Source organism: Lissotriton vulgaris, unplaced genomic scaffold (genome assembly GCF_964263255.1).
Source record: "Lissotriton vulgaris unplaced genomic scaffold, aLisVul1.2 SCAFFOLD_2360, whole genome shotgun sequence".
In the NCBI taxonomy this organism is placed as follows: domain Eukaryota; kingdom Metazoa; phylum Chordata; class Amphibia; order Caudata; family Salamandridae; genus Lissotriton; species Lissotriton vulgaris.
The window spans coordinates 347,532-366,401 of NW_028254721.1; the positions used below are offsets into that span (position 1 = coordinate 347,532).

The 18,870-nt window shown below is 48.3% G+C and overlaps 1 protein-coding gene across 3 annotated transcripts in view; it reads left to right on the forward strand.

Moving 5' to 3' along the window:
• The window catches only part of LOC147659452 (glomulin-like), a 182,275-nt gene that overhangs the window by 153,482 nt on the left and 9,923 nt on the right, over positions 1 to 18,870 (forward strand). The window lies entirely within an intron of this gene.

Here is an 18,870-nt window from a genome sequence, read left to right on the forward strand (position 1 = left end):
CAGTAGACCTGTGTTGTTCACAGTGTCAAGCCATTGGTAAAGGCTGGAGCACGTACGTGTGATCTGGTTATAAAAAAAAGTAATGACAATGTAATTAGGCCTCACTTAGTGTGAGGTGGTGCATTGTATGTACGGTCATTAATTAGTACAAAACATAATATCAATAACAATTTGAGGGTTCAAAGGGGATATTCGAGAGAGAGACAAAGCTCATGACACCAAGGTTCATATCGTAGTTGAATTTGTATTGTTTTCAATTGAAATAAATCACATATATTACACACATAATGTTTTCAACAGTGCGAATTGTCCCAAGTGTATTATGAGAACCAAAAAATAAAACAACAGTTAAGTGACATCAAGTGAGATATATACAAGGTTTCTACAGAATGTATTTGTCAAGGAAAACAACCATTAGAGTGATAAATATAACAGAATGTTTCAGCGACTATATACATTCATAGACACTGTTTGTATGGTTCGTTTCCATAGAGCTTCGACAGCGTTTCGACCCGGAAGAGGATAGGGGGTTTTGTCAGGACCTGGGGAATGAGGGACATCTAAAAGGTGAAAACAAAAGTGTAAGGACTTGACCACTATGTATTAGAAGAATTAGTAAAGGACCACTAGAGGAGTGTAATTGCCTAAACACTGGGTGAATTGTGCCAACCCTGTGTGAATAACCTTAGAGTAAAATACTCACAGTGAACCCAGCCGGGTTCTATATCATGGCGTCGAATTGGGGGGAGGGAAGAAAAGAGAAGGAAGTCAGATAAGGAACTGGTACGAAAACCTGGTATGCAGTGCCTGGCAAGTGGTAGTACTTACCACTGATAACAGTGAATGAGCAGTCGATATTAGGCTGAACTGCTCGGTGGCAAGGTGCAGAAGGGAAACCCACGGTGGGGCTTGTAAGTGCGACGGCTGGCCGCCGGTCAATGTATGTATTCCGCAATTTGATGAAAATACCAAGGACAATGCCTGTGGGAACATAATTGGTGTGCACCAAGTTAGCACTAGATCGGCACTCGATCTCCCAAAGCACTGGGACTGAGGGATAGCACAATAGTGTATCTCACCTTAGGCACGGCGCTCAATGGCTACTTGCAGTCTGTCTGGATCTGACTGTTGAATCAGGAAATGGGAATCGTGCAGGGGTACAGCGCACACGAGGATATACCCTGTAAAGGGGTGTACATGCGCAGGGAAGACCAGGAGAGCGGCACACTCGATCTTTGTTATGGTGCGGGAGGGGGAGGGAGCACAGATGGAAAGGAAACAATGATGAGCTCGGGACAAGGCCATTACTGAGGCCCGGTAATTAACAGATAATGATCGACTATGTAAATTGTATTGATGGTAAGAACATGTCAAAAAGTACAAACACTGTATACAGTGCATAATTCCAAGCTACAGGTGATACATGATGCTCTAGTGTGGAGCTCCGGACATCGGACCTCGTAAGGATGAGAAATACCACAGTTAGCAGTGCACTATTTCAATTCAGTTTACGTCATCAGCATTTAAAAAAATACAGCGTATTATTCAAACATTTTGGTAATACGTAATATATTTGTGTGCCGGTGGTAAGAAGGATGTGTACCTAGAAGTGAACAGTCATGTTTGTAACCAAATGTGTGGTACCCCGGCATTGGATATATTACAACAATTGGTTAAGGTAATCCTGACATGTACGGTCTATTAAATCACGTGCATGCAACTTTTGTTATGGCAATTATTCATGGTTAGAGGTCATGAGCCAGAAAGCATGGGGACAAGGGGTACATTGAAAAGATCAAGGACTAGATATGCAAGGTCTGTAGGTATGAATAGGTTCCTAGGTGAGGTGTACAGATCTTATGTGCAATGGATCGCTAACAGGTGTAAATAAAAGGAAAATAGCACATGCATAAACTGCATCCAGTGAAAGGGTCAGTGGTGGCTCCATGGAAGGGGTTGAAGGCAAAACAAGAATTGCGAGGGCACAGAGTGCAGCATCAGCCGACGCATGCTGTGTGCTTGGCATATGGATTTTAACTCAGGGTGGCAACAAATCCTCTCCATTCCTCAGGGGAATTCAGACCATTACTGATTGAGTTAGTTATATCAATCCAATGACATTCATGGCATTGGAGTATCTGTGTAATGTCACCCCCTCTCTCTGGTATTCTCGCAATGTCAATGATTTGCCATTTGATCTTGTCAGCTGTGTGGTTTTTTCTATGAAATGGGCGACTAGGGGAGCAGTAGTGGCCAATCGTCTGATGCGACTACGGTGCTGCCCTATCCTGGCTTTGATCGGTTGTTGTGTCTGTCCGATGTAAGGTAAACCACACGGACACCAGATACAGTACACAACATTCTGTGTGTTACAGTTGGAGAAGAAAACTAAAACGTGATCACAGTTGCCATGTTTAAATGTGGTTGTATTCTCTGTAAAGGGACTTGCGATACAGTTCCCACATTTGTGATGACCCAAAACAGGAGGAAGACCCTGTAATGACTGCTATTTTTCTCTCTTTCGGGTGTTATAGCCAGTTATGAAAAGCTATGGAGTCATTACTCATCACAGTCCCTTCTCAGAATGCCTAAAACACCACACTTTTAGAATGTCTGTCTGAGAAAGAAATAATACTAACTACTAAAGACACTATCAATCATAGCTTCGAGGGTATGTATAGCAACGTCTCCCGATGAATCAGCAATGTCTTACGATGAATCCGCAACGTCTTACGACGAATCAGCAGAGTCTTATGATGAATCAGCAAAGTCTTACGACGAATCAGCAACGTATCCCGACGTATCAGCAACGTCCCACGACGAATCAGTAACGTCTTACGAAGAATCAGCAACATCTCCAGACGATCAACGCGTACCTACTCGAGCAACGCACCCGGGTGCGAATCAGCAAAGTCTACCGACGATCAACGCACATCTGCACGAGCAACACCTTCCTGTGAAAAATCAGTACATACCTCTTACACTATGTTAGGTTGGTCTACTAACTATTTAGACATCCCTGCTTAGGAACCGATTTCCCTTCCGTATCTACAATTACCCATTAGAGGGGAAATAACCCATCCCTCTGTGAGCACTTGGTAAAAAAGGGGCCCGACCTTCCTTCACAAAGAGTAAGGACAAATTATATATTCCAAGGGTCTTTATTACATGATCACGGAATGACAAGGAAGAAGAAATAACTAAACATTAGCTCATACATATACATAGAACCTGAAAATAAAGGTACAATTAGATAAAATTAGACATACATGGAACACCTCACCATAATATTAGGCATCTGTAAGCTGAATAAGGGTCCGATTCTCTCTCTCTCTCTCTCTCTCTCTCTCTCTCTCTCTCTCTCTCTTTCTCTTTCTCTCTCTCTGGTTTGGTCAGGACTCTCTGTTCCACAAACACAACTGCACGTCTGCTCCGTGATGTTTCACCAGACCGCCCAAAACATCAGACCAGCATTTCACCAACTCCCCCTTCTTGGACCCGCTTTTACTAATATAGATTGTAGCCCTCTCTCAAAGCTTCTAGAAGATCCTGCCAACTGTTCTCATAGGATTCGTGTACCTCCTCGTACCAGGCACACAACAGCAGCTGGCCAAGCGTTTGTTATGGCTCCGGAGCGAAGAGTGCACATTCCACCGATAAGAACCGGTCCTTGCTGGTTCACTGCTAGCAAATAACACATTGAAACTAAAACATTGCCTTTCATCTAAAGAGGCTTAGCAAGACGGTGTCAGAAAAGAACATGGCATCGCTCGAGCATAGGCCTTTAGGCCCGAAAAAGAGTAAAAGCAGTATATAAGAATGCATAAAAGCATGGCAAAATAGATAGGCAGACCCTACCAACAGGTGAGGTAAAAGTCGGAAAAAAGAAAAACATCATACGTGTTCAAATGACAGCAGCATATACTGAGATGCTGGTGAGCAACGGTCATAACCGAGCCAATCAGTACACATACCTCTGTCATTACATTCCACCCATGACCATTGCACAACACGATCGAACGTATAAGAAAATCAGGTAGGACGCAAATCAGTAACAGAATAGTAGGAAACATAACTAACAGACCTTGACATAACACGTGGACGATACATAATCAAAAGAGATGGGATGCATTAGATAAAACAACAAATGATAATAAGGAAACAAATTACTAGAAATATAATACCCAAAATCGGTTGAAGCAAATGCAAATTTGGCAACCACCCAAAGAGCCAATCAAACCACCCTTGTTCTAAATTTTGTCGTATTTCTCAGGATAAATCATGCAATTCATTAATATGACGTTGGATGGACTTAGAATGATCGGAAAGGTTAAAGCAACAAAGCCCTTCAAAATCAGAACATCCTTGATCGTGCTTTAGAAGTAGATAGTCAATAGCAGCTCTATTTTGCAGAATGGCACGATGCTCACCCTGCGCATCTAATAGAAATTCAGGTAAAACTGTTGAAGTGTGGTTAAGTGACTTAACCATTAAACAGGCTAATTTGCTAATATCTCGGGAATTGTAGATTGATAGTCCAGGGATACCTATAAGTGAGGCAGCTAAACGAATATATTCTGTTTTGGACAGGAGATGAAGATCAGAGTCACATGTTGCAGTCAATGGGGGTGCTTCACATACAGTCCGAGAATGTATGGGGGGAGTCGATGAAAATATTGGTATACTTGATCGGAAAGGTTAAAGCAACAAAGCCCTTCAAAATCAGAACATCCATGCTCGTGCTTTAGAAGTAGATAGTCAATAGCAGCTCTATTTTGCAGAATGGCACGATGCCCACCCTGCGCATCTAATAGAAATTCAAATAAAACTGTTGAAGTGTGGTTAAGTGACTTAACCATTAAACAGGCTAATTTGCTAATATCTCGGGAATTGTAGATTGATAGTCCAGGGATACCTATAAGTGAGGCAGCTAAACGAATATATTCTGTTTTGGACAGGAGATGAAGATCAGAGTCACATGTTTCAGTCAATGGGGGTGCTTCACATACAGTCCGAGAATGTATGGGGGGAGTCGATGAAAATATTGGTATACTCAATCGGGATAAAGCACATGGGCCATCAGAATTATTTGCAGGAATATAAGATCTAGATATGTTACCACATGAAAAGAGCCATCCAGGGGGCAGTAACACATTATAATAATGACTGGGAGTCAAGACGATACGTTTACACTTCATATATAATTACGGACTGAAAAGCACATATCAGGTGTACGACTGAAACATAACCTTTTCACATGTTGGGTAAAAGTCGAAACGTTCTCCATTTTGGTCTGCACACATTTTCCAATGAGTTTGGGATCACAGGTAAAGTTATAACAAGTATCTCCTTCACAAACGTTGTAAGTGAAGACAGCAAAAGTTAGCGGAGAGTCCAGTTCAGTTAGTACTTGGCACGAAGCACAATAATCACTGAAAATGAAGTCAGGATTAGTCTCTGTGATGTTAAAAAAGTGCAATAGAACAGCCCTCTGATTAGGGACTGATACAAAGCAGGTTGACAGGAGGTCAGAAACAGACCTCATCGGTGACATGCAGAAAGCAGAAGAATTTGTTAACCGACGTGCCAGAAAGGTCCAGATGTTCATGTTAGTATCCAGCGCTGACATGGTGCTGCGTCCTCGGATGATCAGTTCAGTCTGGAAATTCCACAGCTCTCCCAGGCCCCCGGTGTACCAGGCCGAAAGGAGTCCAGCGACGACACATCCAGCAACAGCAATCCATACAATGATCTAAAGGAGAAGGGATCAGAAAAAGGCATTATTCATTCTCGAAGATAACATTTATCAGCTGGGACCGTGTCCCATTTTTCTTGCCCAGGTCTCATCACTAGAATGGTGGGGTCTTTTCCCGTAGCAATAATTTCCGCCTGCTCAGGGGGTTGATTAGGTGACTGAATTCATACTCTGGCTCCAGGGTTTTTATCAGTCGAGCCAAAACCTCCATCTCCACGTATAGTCAACAAAGTAGGGGCAGTCCCTTTCTTTAACGCACCACTGAAAACAGGCATAATGACCAATTGAGCAATGCGATCTGCAGATCGAATCGGCAAATCTGTGTCACCACTGTTTAAGAGGATGACTTTAATTTCTCCTTGGTAATCACTGTTGATTACACCACCCAGCACCTGAATGCCCTTAAGTGCCAATCCAGAGCGGGAGTGATTAGTCCAAGATATTCATCTGGTATCTGGATGCCCAGTCCAGCCTCAATGATGGTAATATCATTACATTTCAGTAAAACAGGTTTCAAAGCATGTAAATCCAATCCAGCAGAACCAGTAGTAGCTCTGTGTGGTGCGAAAGCACCAGGAGTGATTTCCCAATAAACAACAGTACCTTCAGCTGTATGGTGTTGGAACATTCACAGAAGGGGGCAACATTCTCATTAAAGGTGTATCAGAATTAGAAAGGGGACGATTATTTAAAATCAACAGTGCATCATTCAAATGGTCTCTCCAGTTATGCAGAGAACCATCAGACAATTTTCGTAATTGTTCTTTCAGGAGACCATTCATTCTCTCAATCAAACCTGCAGCTTGTGGGTAATAGGGTATGTGAAAAATCCATTCAATATTATGTTGAGGACAGTACTCTTGCATCAATCTACCTTTAAAATGGGAACCTTTGTCAGATTGAATATGTAATGGATTGCCGTAGTACAATATAAGTAAATCTAGAGTTTTATTCGTAGTCATTTGAGTAGCACGTTTGTAAGGGGCAGCCAGTAAGTAGCCTGAAAAGGTATCTACAACTGTACATATGTATTGACAATTCTTACTCATGGGTGAAGGACCTACATAATCTATTTGCCAAATCTGTGCAGGTGGCTTACCTCGGTGTAACTGACCTCTACCTATTTGGGGAACTTCTCGCTGTCAAGAATGCTGACAAATGGGACATAGCAAAATGACAGTTTTGATAACATCTAATGGAATGCATATTCCTCTATCTACAGCCCACCTGCTAGTAATTTTTTCTCCAAAGTGTCCTGCTTTTTGGTGTACACACCTTGCCAATCCCATGATATGTAAATGTAAATTGATACTTGTATAGCGCACTACTCACCGCAAGGATCTCAAGGCGCTTGTACGAATACCGCTGTGGAACCCATCCTGGCTTTCCCTGTGAGGCGTCCACTCCTGGGCACCCCCAAGGCGGAGGCCAGGCATCCTTAGCATTGTGGGGGCCCTTGTGGAGATTAAGCAAGCTATTGCCCAGATTTGCAGAGTGGGACTCCATGATTGGAATAGGCACGAGGCGAGAATTATCAGGTCCGTGTAATTTTGAGCCCATGACTCGCAGAGGCGGGGAATTGAACCCTGGTCCCGGGCTAGACCTCTGCATCAGGGTCTGCCGCTCTAATCATTGAGCTACACTTCTATCGGAATCATGCATGTCCACCTCCGCCTCAAAGATTTTTGATTTTTCATCTGTATTAACATTAAAAAGTCTATCAATGGAAGTATGAGCATCAACATGAAAGACTGTAACGGTACTTTGGGACTACAAACTCCAGATCTTTCCACAACTCCTTACCCCACAATTCCTTTGAATTAAGTCTCCAATCATGATTATACCATGTAGGGAGCCACACTGCCAAACCATTTGCAATCGACCAAGAATCAGTATAAAGGTGACAAGTTCCTGGCAATTCTTGTTTCAAAGCTTGGTAAACAGCATATAATTCTGCAAATTGGCTACTCTTTCCTTCACCGGTGGAGAAGTGTGGCTCACCGGTTAGAGGAGGCAGACCCGGACACAGAGGCCAGACCCGGGATCAGGGTTCAATCCCCGACGCGGCAGGGTCTTGAGCTCAAAATGTCCACGGACCTGATAATTCTCGCCTCGGTGCCTACTCGAATCATGGGTTAACACTCTGCAACTCTGGGCAATAGCTTGCTTAATCTCCACTACGGCCCCACCGCGATGGGATGCCTGGCTTTTACCTTGGGGATGCCCAGTAGGGGTTATCTCGCAGGGAAAAGCCAGGACGGGTTCCCAAAGCAAGCACCTTGAGACCTTACGGTGAAAGGCGCTATATAAGAACGTATGATTTATGATTTACCGGTAGTACTCAACAATTTTTTCGTGACAGGGTTGTACAAGACTGCTTTCCAATGTCTCTTTGCTCCTATGTACCTCGCTGAACCATCCGTAAACCATACATGCATTCTATCCTCCACGGAGAGATCACTGAACGCTAAACAGCCTTTACTGCGCGGCTGAAATTGCGCATACCTTTACTTCACATGCGTTTCTACGCTTGCAATGTTACAAAGCGTACCATTAGTACGCAAGTTGTTACATCGCAAGCGTTGTTACTACGCATACGAAGTAATGGTATGCTTACTTAGAAAACGATCCACGTCGTTGTAAGAAAACTGAGGTTGTTTCCTCACAACGACGTGCAACGCCCATCGGAGATGACGTGAGGAAGGTTCCAGGAGGAGAGAGGAATCACGAGGAGAGTGAGGCAAGGGCAATCTAGTGTTTTTTTGAAGTGCAGGGGGTCGTGCTAGGAGTAGTGTTAGGGTGCAGGGTAGTGTTGTGTTGATGTAGTCTAGGGGGCTGTGCTGGGAGTAGTGTTGGGGTTCAGGGTAGTGTTGTGTTTTTGTAGTGTAGGGGTTGTGCTGGTGTAGCGTTTTAGGGTTTAGGGTGGTGTAGTGTAGGTAAGTGTTTTAGGTTTTAGGGTAAAGCTGTAGTGTATGTGTAGTGTAGGGTAGTGTTGTAGTGTATGTGTAGTGTAGGGGGTAGTGTTTTAGGGTTTAGGGTAGTGCAGTAGTGTATGTGTAGTTTAGGGGGTAGTGTTTTAGAGTTTAGGGTAGTGATGTAGTGTGTGTAGTGTAGGGGGTAGTGTTTTAGGGTTTAGGGTAGTGTAGTGTGTGTGTAGTGTAGGGGTAGTGTTTTAGGCTTTAGGGTAGTGTGAGGGGGACGCATAGGGAAGTGTTTGTGTGTAGGGGCAGGAATGTGGCACAGGGTAGTGTAATGCTATGTAGTGTTGAAGGGATTAGAGTAGTGTTGAGAAGTTAGCGGTGTGTAGGGTATAGTATTTGCTTTTAGTATCTTGCGTAGTGTTAAGTTATTTATTAAATGTATTTTTTTTAAATAAGTGTTTTGGTGATTAGTTATAAAATTAATCCCCCACCCAAAACCCCTATTTCCCTTAAATCCTGTCTCATGGTTTAGGTAACTTTAATAAAAAAGATATTTTGAATGGTACATAATTGCGTAGTAGTGGTATGCGAAGTCATTAATCGCGAAGTAAAGGCACATTTCTATATTCTAAATGCTTTTGTGTAGTAATGGTATGCTAATTAAAATAATGCGGAGTAAAGGTAGTTGCGAAGTAAAAACATCGCATTAAAAGCATGCGTAGTAATGGCATGCTAAGAAGCGTCATACATTCCACTGAACAGCTTACCCCACTGCACAGGGGATTCCTGCACTATAAGTACAAAGCAATCACTGTCTGTCTCTTCAATTGGCGCCTGCGTCACCTGCTCATGCAACATCGCAGTTCCCTTAGGACCCACACGAGCCCTATCCTGAATATACCACTTCCACTTGATGATACTAGCTTCTTCTGCATGTCCAATTCTATGAGTCTTAGGGGAGCTTACCACCTACTGCATGATAGGAATTTCACGTCTTAGAATCACATTGTGCCCCAGCGTTAGCTGTTCTGTATCCACTAGAGCCCAATAACATGCAAGTAGCTGTTTCTCAAAAGGTGTATAACGCTAACCAGCATCAGGTAATTTCTTAGTCTAGAATCCTAAAGGCACTTTCGTTCTGCCCTGTTTTTGCCACAAACTCCAATTAGCATATGAACCCTGTACAGTTACGTTCAAATCAACGGCACCATCGCGCACCGGCCACAGAAATAAAGCATGTTGAATCACTTCTTTCTCCAACTCAAATGCAGTTTGCTGCACCTCACCCCATTCAAACACATTCTTTTTGCGTGTAAGCTTATACAAAGGGGCCAAAATCTGACTCAAATGAGGAATATGTTTTTTTTTTTTTTTTTTTTTTAAATATATTTTTATTGCAGGAATTAGAAGATCAATACAAGTACGACCAGCATTGTATCATAAGCAATATTAACAGAATAAAGCCCTCTGGCCCCCCCCGTACAGTCCATACACAGCCATCCGGCCCACAACCCTGGGGTCGGGCGGCGAAATGTGATGGGGGGTCAGTAGGATGCTGGGGCTGGTCCGGATAATGCACTGTCCGTCATCTGCTTTTCCAAACAAACCTAAAAACCTCCAAAGGAACTCCCCCCTCCCCTTGTACGTCTACTAACTAAGAGAACCCCCCCCCCCCCCCCCTCCCCACCACCAGCGCCAGGGAGCTATCAGCATAGGATCTGCCATTGGACCCACGGGGAAAGCAATAGGACTATCAGTTCTAACGTTCACCGGGACTCGGGGCGAGTCGCTGTTTCATTTTCAGAGTCACGGGGGGCACAATAATCCCTGAGGGCCTGCACCAACATCTCCCACTCCAACGCGGCCTCCTGCGCCTTCTCATTACCCTGCCTCCAAGCCAGTTGATAACGCAGCGCGCTCTCTCCCGCCGCCCACTTCAAAAGCTCACTGTGCCATCTGCTGCCCGCCGGACCAGCTCGTGCCTTCCAGTTCCTGGTCACCTCTCGTTTAGCAAGTAGGAGCCCTAGGTCGATAAATTTACTAGAAATTTTATTCCTGGGGGTATAGGGGAACCAGTGAAGGAGCCCCACCGCCGCATCTAATGATAAGAGTCTCCCTGTCACCTCCTCCAAGGTCGTCGCTACCTCCTGCCAGTAGGACGTCAGCCCTGGACAGGCCCATAACATGTGTAGGAGGTCCGCCTCCTGAGCCGGACATCTAGGGCATTCCGCCGAAGCCGTGGCAAAATATCGCCTAATTTTCACCGGGGTCAGGTACGCTCTATGAAGAACATAATAGTGGACCAGCTGGAAACGGGCGTTACGTGTGCCCTTCCAGGCTCGTCTCACCAACTGGGACCAGGTCGTCTCCGGGATCTCCCTACCAATGTCCTCCTCCCAGCGGTTCCTCAAAGTGGTGAGAGGAGCCAATCCCTCGCTGACCAACCTGCTGTAAAGGCAAGTGACCGCCTTCACCGTTCCCGCCGACATCATTACGTACTGGCACACCTGAGATAAGTGGGGTTCCACCTGCCCGCTCCCCCAGTGTGCCTGGGTCGCCCGCACAATGGCCGAGTGCAGCAGAAAGTCACCCCGGGGGATCCCGAAGCGGTCAATGAGATCCTGAAAGGACAAGAGCGCCCCGTCTTCGTACAGATCACCAACGAGCTGTAAACCGGAATCCTCCCAGGCCGCCAAACGTGACCAATCCCCTCCGTGGGGGAGGGCCGTCAACATCCCCAACGGTATTTCAGGTGCATATGGTGTTCTCAGTTGGCCTCGGGCGTGAGCCCGATTCCAACACAGGCGGACAGTCCGCTCCTCCATCGACAGGTCCCGCAGGACTAAACGTTGTCGCAGCGCTATAAAGGAGAGAACATGCCTAGCCATACCCGTCCCCCTTCCGTCTTCCGGGCCCCGGAATTCCCTGGCGATCTCCTGGGTGAAGGTCTGGAGCTGCGCCGCCAGATAATACTTTTCAAAGTCCGGCACAGCGAGCCCCCCCTCGTCTTTCGGCCTCATCAAGGTGTTGAGGGCTACCCGCCGTCGGCCCGATCCCCAGAGGAATCCGACCACCATAGAGCGCAACTGACGAAACGTGGCCGGCGGGACCCAGATCGGTAGAGTCCGGAAGTAGTATAATAACCGGGGAAGCGCCACCATTTTGAGCAGGGCGGTACGTCCCGCTACCGAAAGCGGCAGCGTGGCCCAAAAGTCCATGCAACCTCGAAGTGCTCGAATGCAGCGGGCAATGTTCCCATCTAGGAGGTCGGGTTGGTCGTGGTAGACAAATACCCCAAGGTACTTAAAGCAGTCGGGCTCCCATCTAATTTCCCTACTTAACGTAGGGGCGGGGGTACCCCTGCGTACCGGAAAAAGACAGGTCTTGGACCAATTCACTCGGAGGCCCGAAACCTCTCCGAACTCCGTGAGCGCCAACTCCGCTCCGCGTAAAGCGTCGATCGGGTCCTCTAGGAAGAGCAACAGGTCGTCCGCATATAGCGAGACATAATGCGGGCCCGTAGACGACCACAAGCCCGTATAGTGGGCTCCCGATCGAAGGTGCAGTGCCAGCGGCTCGACCGCCAGCGCAAAAAGAAGGGGGGACAACGAGCACCCTTGCCGCGTGCCTCGTTCTACCTGATACCGCGATGAAATCAATGGGCCCGCTCGGACCCTGGCCGAAGCAGAGGCATATAGAACCGCGGTCCATCCAACAAATCCCTCCCCGAGGCCGAATCTCCGTAACACCGTGCAGAGGTAGTCCCACTCCAGGCTATCAAATGCCTTCTCTAGGTCCACCGACAAGACAACCGGGGACGGGGCATCCACAAATGGTTCCTCTAGCAATCGGAACAACCTACGAATATTCATAGTCGTGTTCCGCCGTGGGATGAAACCGGCCTGATCCTCATGCACCAGGGAACTCATGTGTCCCAGCAACCTCGATGCCAAGATGCTGCTCAGAATTTTGTAGTCCACAGTCAGCATCGACAGGGGACGGTAGGATCCCGGGTCTGATGAGTCCCGGCCCGGCTTGAGGAGAGGAACCACCAACGCCTCGCACATCGAGCTCGGGAGTCGCCCCAGCCTCTTCGCCTCCTTGTAGACCACCAATAATCGAGGGGCCAGGAGGTCAGCGTAAGCTGCATAGAACTCCACTGGTAAGCCATCCAGGCCCAGGGTCTTGTTTCTCGCCATTCGTTTAATGGCCCAGCGGATCTCCCCTAATTCAATGTCGGATCCCAGGGTTTTCGCCACGTCCTGCTCTACTGTGCGGAGCTCTAGTGGGCGAAGATAATCATCAAGTCGGACAGGGTCGCGCGTGGAGCGGCTGCGGTATAAACATTCATAGTAATGCCGGAAGCAACTAAGAATCTCCGGTTGGGTGCATACCACGGTTCCGTCCGTCCCACGCATACTTGTCGTCGTTTGGGACTGGCGCGTAGGGTTGGCCAACCACGCCAACAACGCACTCGACCTGTCACCCTCCGCGATGGACCGAACCGTATAGGCCTTGTAATCAAAACAGCGGAGCCGTTCGACCTCTGCCGCTACTTTTTCCCTCGCCTCCGCCGTTTGTGCTTGCAATTCCGGGTGTCCGGGGCGGCGAATTTCAAGCTCGCGGAGTTCCCGGTCCGCTGTGTCTAATTCAGCCAGGATGACACGCCTCATGCCCACCTTCTTAGAGATACAGTACCCCCTCACCACTACCTTAAAAGCATCCCATTCTAATGCCCTAGTACTCGCGGAGCCGCCGTTGGATGCAAAATAATCCGATATTCTCTCCCCCAGATCCGCTTTGAAGACACTGTCCTCGAGGATCTCGGGTCGCAATTTCCAGGTGGGCACCGCCGGTGCCCCGGGAAACCAGCGAAGGTCCAGCAGGAGGGGGTTATGGTCCGAGATGGTCCTAGCTAAGTACTCCGATCGGACCGCTGCCGAAACCAGTTCGGGCGATCCAAGAAAGCCATCCAGTCTGACATGTAACTCATGGAGTCTCGAGAAATATGAATAATCCCTGGACGCGGGGTGATGCGCCCTCCAAATGTCCGTCAAACCCCAACGGGTTTGCCAATCCTGACGACCCTTAGCCGTGCGACGGACCGGGGAATCGGGAAGCGGGGGATGCGAGCGGTCTATGTCCACATCCACTACGGAGTTAAAGTCCCCCCCAAGCAGGAGGGGCCCGGAGAAGAAGTGGGCCAACGAGCCCGATAACCTGGAAAGGAAGGCAGTCTGGTCCACATTAGGAGCGTATACACAGCAAACGTTCAGGTCCCTCCCCCCTAGAGTGCCCGAGATGGCCACGAAACGCCCCTCTGGATCTAACACTGTCCTCGTGACTTGGAAGGGGACCCCTGCCCTGATCCAAATTAGCGCCCCCCTGGCATAAGCGGAGTACGACGTGGAAAAGACCTGCCCCCGCCATCTACGCTGAAGCGCCGCCCCTTCCGCCTTGTTCAGATGAGTTTCCTGCAGCAGCGCCATTTGCACCCCCCTACGCACTAAATAAGCGTGGACCTTGTGGCGCCTGGACATAGTGTGGAGCCCCCTTACGTTCCAAGTAACACATTTCAAGTTGCAACATCAGCCATTGTCCCAGATTGTTCTTGCACCGTCCCCCCATCCAGGTCCCCACAAAGAAAAGACATCAATCCTCCCAGCGCTGATGGCGGCCATTTTCCCCAACCAAAACCAACCGACCCAAAAACAAGCCAAACCCCCACCCACCCACCCCAGGACAGGACCCAAACTGCACCACCTAGATCCCATCCAAACCTCGTCTTTCATCAACCCAAGAACCCCCACTAATCCTATGGTCGCCACCGTAGGAAGGCCTTATGGGCCAGGTGCGGGCTGGGCGGAGGCAGTGGGCCCTCGTCGCTCAGGCCACCAGGACTATAACAAGCCCCAAACAGTGCCACAAACTTCTCGGGCATGAGCAGAAGCCCCCCAACCCCATTCCCTTTTTTTTTTTTGTCAGCCTTAAAGGACGGCAACCGCCTCCCCCCCGCCGGGCCCCCACCCAAAACAAGTCAGCATACCCCGTTACCCTTGTCCATCCAAAAGGTCCTCCACCGATTTCGGAGTGATCACCGGTGTATGGGTGCTATCGGCCACTGAGTCCTCCGAGTCCGATGGTGCTCCCTCTGCACCCGGGTTTTCTTCCTCCTCGATGGCTGCATCCCGTGCCCCCGACAACTCCGACAGTACTTCCAGCACTCCCCTCCGCTCCGATGACGTCTCCACCGTTGAGGGCCCTCCTGTGCGGCCGCGGCGATTTCTGACCCTCTTGGATCGCCGCCTTTGTTCCGGCTCGTCCGCTTGTTGGTACGAGGAGCCAAAGCCATCTTTCCCTGTCCTGTAGAGCTCGAGCCAGACACAGACATCCTCCGGGGTGTCGAAGAACTGGGTTTTGTCATCGACAATGATGCGGAGCCTTGCAGGGTAGAGGAGTGAATACTGAATGCCCTCGCTCCTGAGCTCGCGCTTAACCGCTAGGAAGGAGAACCGCTTGCGTTGAGTCTCGTAGGTGTAATCTGGGAAGATGTTCACCTGACTGTTCGCTACCTTGAACGGGCCATTGTGTCTGGCTGCATTGAGGATTAAGTCCCTGTCTCGAAAATGCAGCAGCCGCGCTACCACCGGTCTCGGGGTGCGTCCCTGTTGTAGGGGCCGTGCTGGGACTCTGTGGGCACGCTCCAAAGTGTAGAAGGAGGACAGTCCTTCCGGGACCACCGTGTCCCGGAGCCAGGTCTCCAAGTATGTGACCATGTCGCCATCCTCGATCTTTTCCGGCAGACCCACCACTCGGATGTTATTCCTTCTGTTGCGGCCTTCTGCATCCTCCGCCCTTTGCTCCAGGGTCGCAATTCGGGATAGGGCGTCCTTCATCGTCGCAGCCAAGGTTCGCTGCGCCGGCTCCAAAGTTTTCACCGTGCTCTCCACCTCCTTGACCCGGTCTGAAAGTTTTCCATGGTCTGCTCTGAGGAGGCCCAGGCTCGTCGCCACCTGAGCAATGTCCTGTTGGAGGGCCGATCTCGTAGTCTCTATCGCCTCTAGGACACGGTCGAACTGGTGTTGCATCGGCGCGCCACCAGAACTTTTGGGGTCCCCGTGCTCCTCTTTGTCCTGGGCTTCAGAGTCCGAGGCGGTCTGGGTGGATCCCTTGGCTCCTCTAGGCTTCCCCATGCCTCCAGGGGCACTCTGCGAGGGTCCCGGAGTAGGCGTCTCCACGTGCAGGTGTCGACCACGACCTTCCCGGGTACTTGTCCTCAATTCGGGTGCGGGCGACCTCCTTCACCAGGGCCTGAGGAGACTCCGTCGCTTCGGCTCACGCCAACGCCATGGCGTCCGGGGGCACCGATGAAGGGGCGGAGACAACCGTCGTCGGGTCGGGCAGGCCCGCTCACCCACTATGGCCCCGGGGCGAGGGCCACCAACTCCCTCGGATGATCTGTGGCGCCAGAGTGTCGTGCCTCCCATGGAAGTGCACTGGCCAGGAAGGCGAAGCTAGTTGCGGAGTCGCGAGGCGGGCCACCGCTTGAATCACAGGGCGTCCGTTCCCGGTGCCCTCTATAGCGTGGGCATCCGCCCGTCCATCCAACCGAGTGCAAATCCGTTGCAAAAAGTCCAATCCAGTAATTGTCCAGTGCTCGGGACAGCCGGGGATGGCGAAGTCGGGCGCTAGTCGCTGCCCGCGCCACCTCTCCAAGTCAATGGGTTCGACCCGGGGGACAAAGGGGTCCGGGCGCCATGTTGGGTCTCACTCCGCAACTCCGCAAACTTCGGTTTTACTCCGGGGCAATCCTCGTCCGAGCTTCACTAGGGGTCCCGGCAGGTCATCGTCAGCACGCTCAGCAGAATGCGGGGTCTGGGGCGCCCCGCAGCCTCCGATTTTCAGGATAATCCCGGGCTTAGTCCCGGAGCCGAGCTCTCAGGCGACCATCGCCATCGGCGCCCAAGCCACGCCCCCCCTCAAATGAGGAATATTTTGTCTCCAAAATCCAAAACAAACCAATGAACTTCTGCGTCTTTCTTATTCCGTGGTACTGCAAACTCTTTAATTTTTTGTCTCACTTGTGGAATCACTTCTCGATTTCCCTCATGCCATTGAATACCTAAGAATTTTACATTCTGCGCTGGACCTTGCAATTTGTCAGGAATAATCTCCCATCCTCTACTCTGCAAATGAGGTACAATCTGATCTAGCTGACGTTGAACTTGTTCTTGTGTCTCACCTTGAATCATAATGTCATTGATATAATGACAGATTTGTACTCCTGAACTCAATGGCACTTCATCCAAGTGCTCTGCCACCAGCCGGTGACAAATCGTTGGACTATGTAAATAGCCCTGGGGCACACTCCGAAATGTCATTTGTCTGCCATTCCATGTAAAACTAAATTGTACCTAACATTCGGGAGCAATAGGAATGGAAAAGAAAGCATTAGCAATGTCAATAGTTGCGTACCATGTTCCTGGATGTTTTTGGATTCTCTCTATTAAAGTAACAGGGTCTGGCACAGCAACACTTAAAGAAGTTGTATGCTTGTTTAGCTCACGGTAATCACCTGTCATACGCCAAGAATTATCACACTTGCACATGGGCCATACGGTATTGTTCCAAGCAGAATTAATCGGAATTACAACCCCTGCGTCCATCAAGTCTTGAATTGTAGCACTAATTTCATCATGACCACCTGGGATTCGATACTGTTTCATTGAAATAACTTTAGTCGCTTGGGGCAATTTCACAGGAGGAATTGTTAAACGTCCTACTCTCACGGGTTTTGTTGAAATATAATTCTTTAATCCAAACTGATAATAACCACCATTCAAATGTCAAATCATTCCTTTTAAAATGTCAATTCCAATTTTGTATTCAGAAAGGGGCACCACTAACACGCTATATTCTCTTTTTGGTATTTTCCCTATTCTCAGCTGGAGGTTCGTTTGCACTGCTGGGGTCTCTTTACCACCCAATCCGGTGATAGTAAAATACTGTCCTTTGAATTTTTTGGGATTTCCATATATCAAAGTGGCCTCCGCTCCTGTATCTACTAATGCTTGGGCCCGCTGCACATTACGATGCCTCCAAAAAATTTCTATATCTACATATGGTCTGTAATCTTTACGAGCCCAAATATGTACTGGAGCTTGACCTATTTCCTAATCAGTCTTACCTTTGTCAGATGCCCTAGACAGATCACGATAAAGACTCTCATATCGTTTAGGTAGTACATCTTGATCATACACTTTTTCCTCATAAAATGGATTCCTTCCACCCCTGCAAGATTGCGATTTCCGATCAAGAGATTTTTCTCGTTCCATCTCTTATTCTGAACTCTGAGGATCTACCTCTTTCGTTTTTATCTTTGCGGCCAACATACTCCTCTCTCTCTCTCTCTCTCTTTCTTGAAATGATCTGAATCTAGGAGATTCTTCCCTCTCCCGTCTATTTCGATAATTCAAGTACTCGTCTCTCCTTCCTCTTTGGTAACTCTCGTCACTGCTTCCACCTGAATCTCTTCGGTCATGGTCCTGTTTATTAACTTTCTGCTCCCTTCCTTCTTGTCTAAACCTCGCTTTCGGAACATATACCACAATTTAGCAGTAGGTACACCATCAATCTCCGCTGCATTCACCCCGCCCTTAATGAAGGCAAAAAACATATCTTGTCTGCTTGATCGATTGTTATCTGTACGGTTTTCCGATCTAGATGGTCTTTCTGTTTTCATCCATTCTCCTAGTTCGCCGAACTCCCAAACTGCTTCAATTACCTCAGCTAGTGTGTTATCTGTCTGATTTATTAACAGTGTCATCATTACCTGCTTGTAAGCAGGAGGAGCGGTACAAATGATCTTATTTCGAATAGAAGTATTAAGCAATCCTTCCATTAATCTGTGTGCAACCCCTAGAAATATAGAGGTTTTCATCACCTCTTCCTTTAATCTCTGTGTCGCATCTCTCAATGTATACCATGGTTTCTCATTTGCCGGCCAGTCTGATTCAGTAGGATATTTATAACTACAACCAGCCACGGCCAGTTGCAACAGACTAACTTGCTCCTTGTCTTCGTAACGTCTAAAATGTTCCTGAACAGTCGGGTCTGTACTCAACGTGCAGAATTTTCCTGCATCCACGCGATCTAACATTATGCCTGCGGCACCCAAATCAATAATTCGGACCA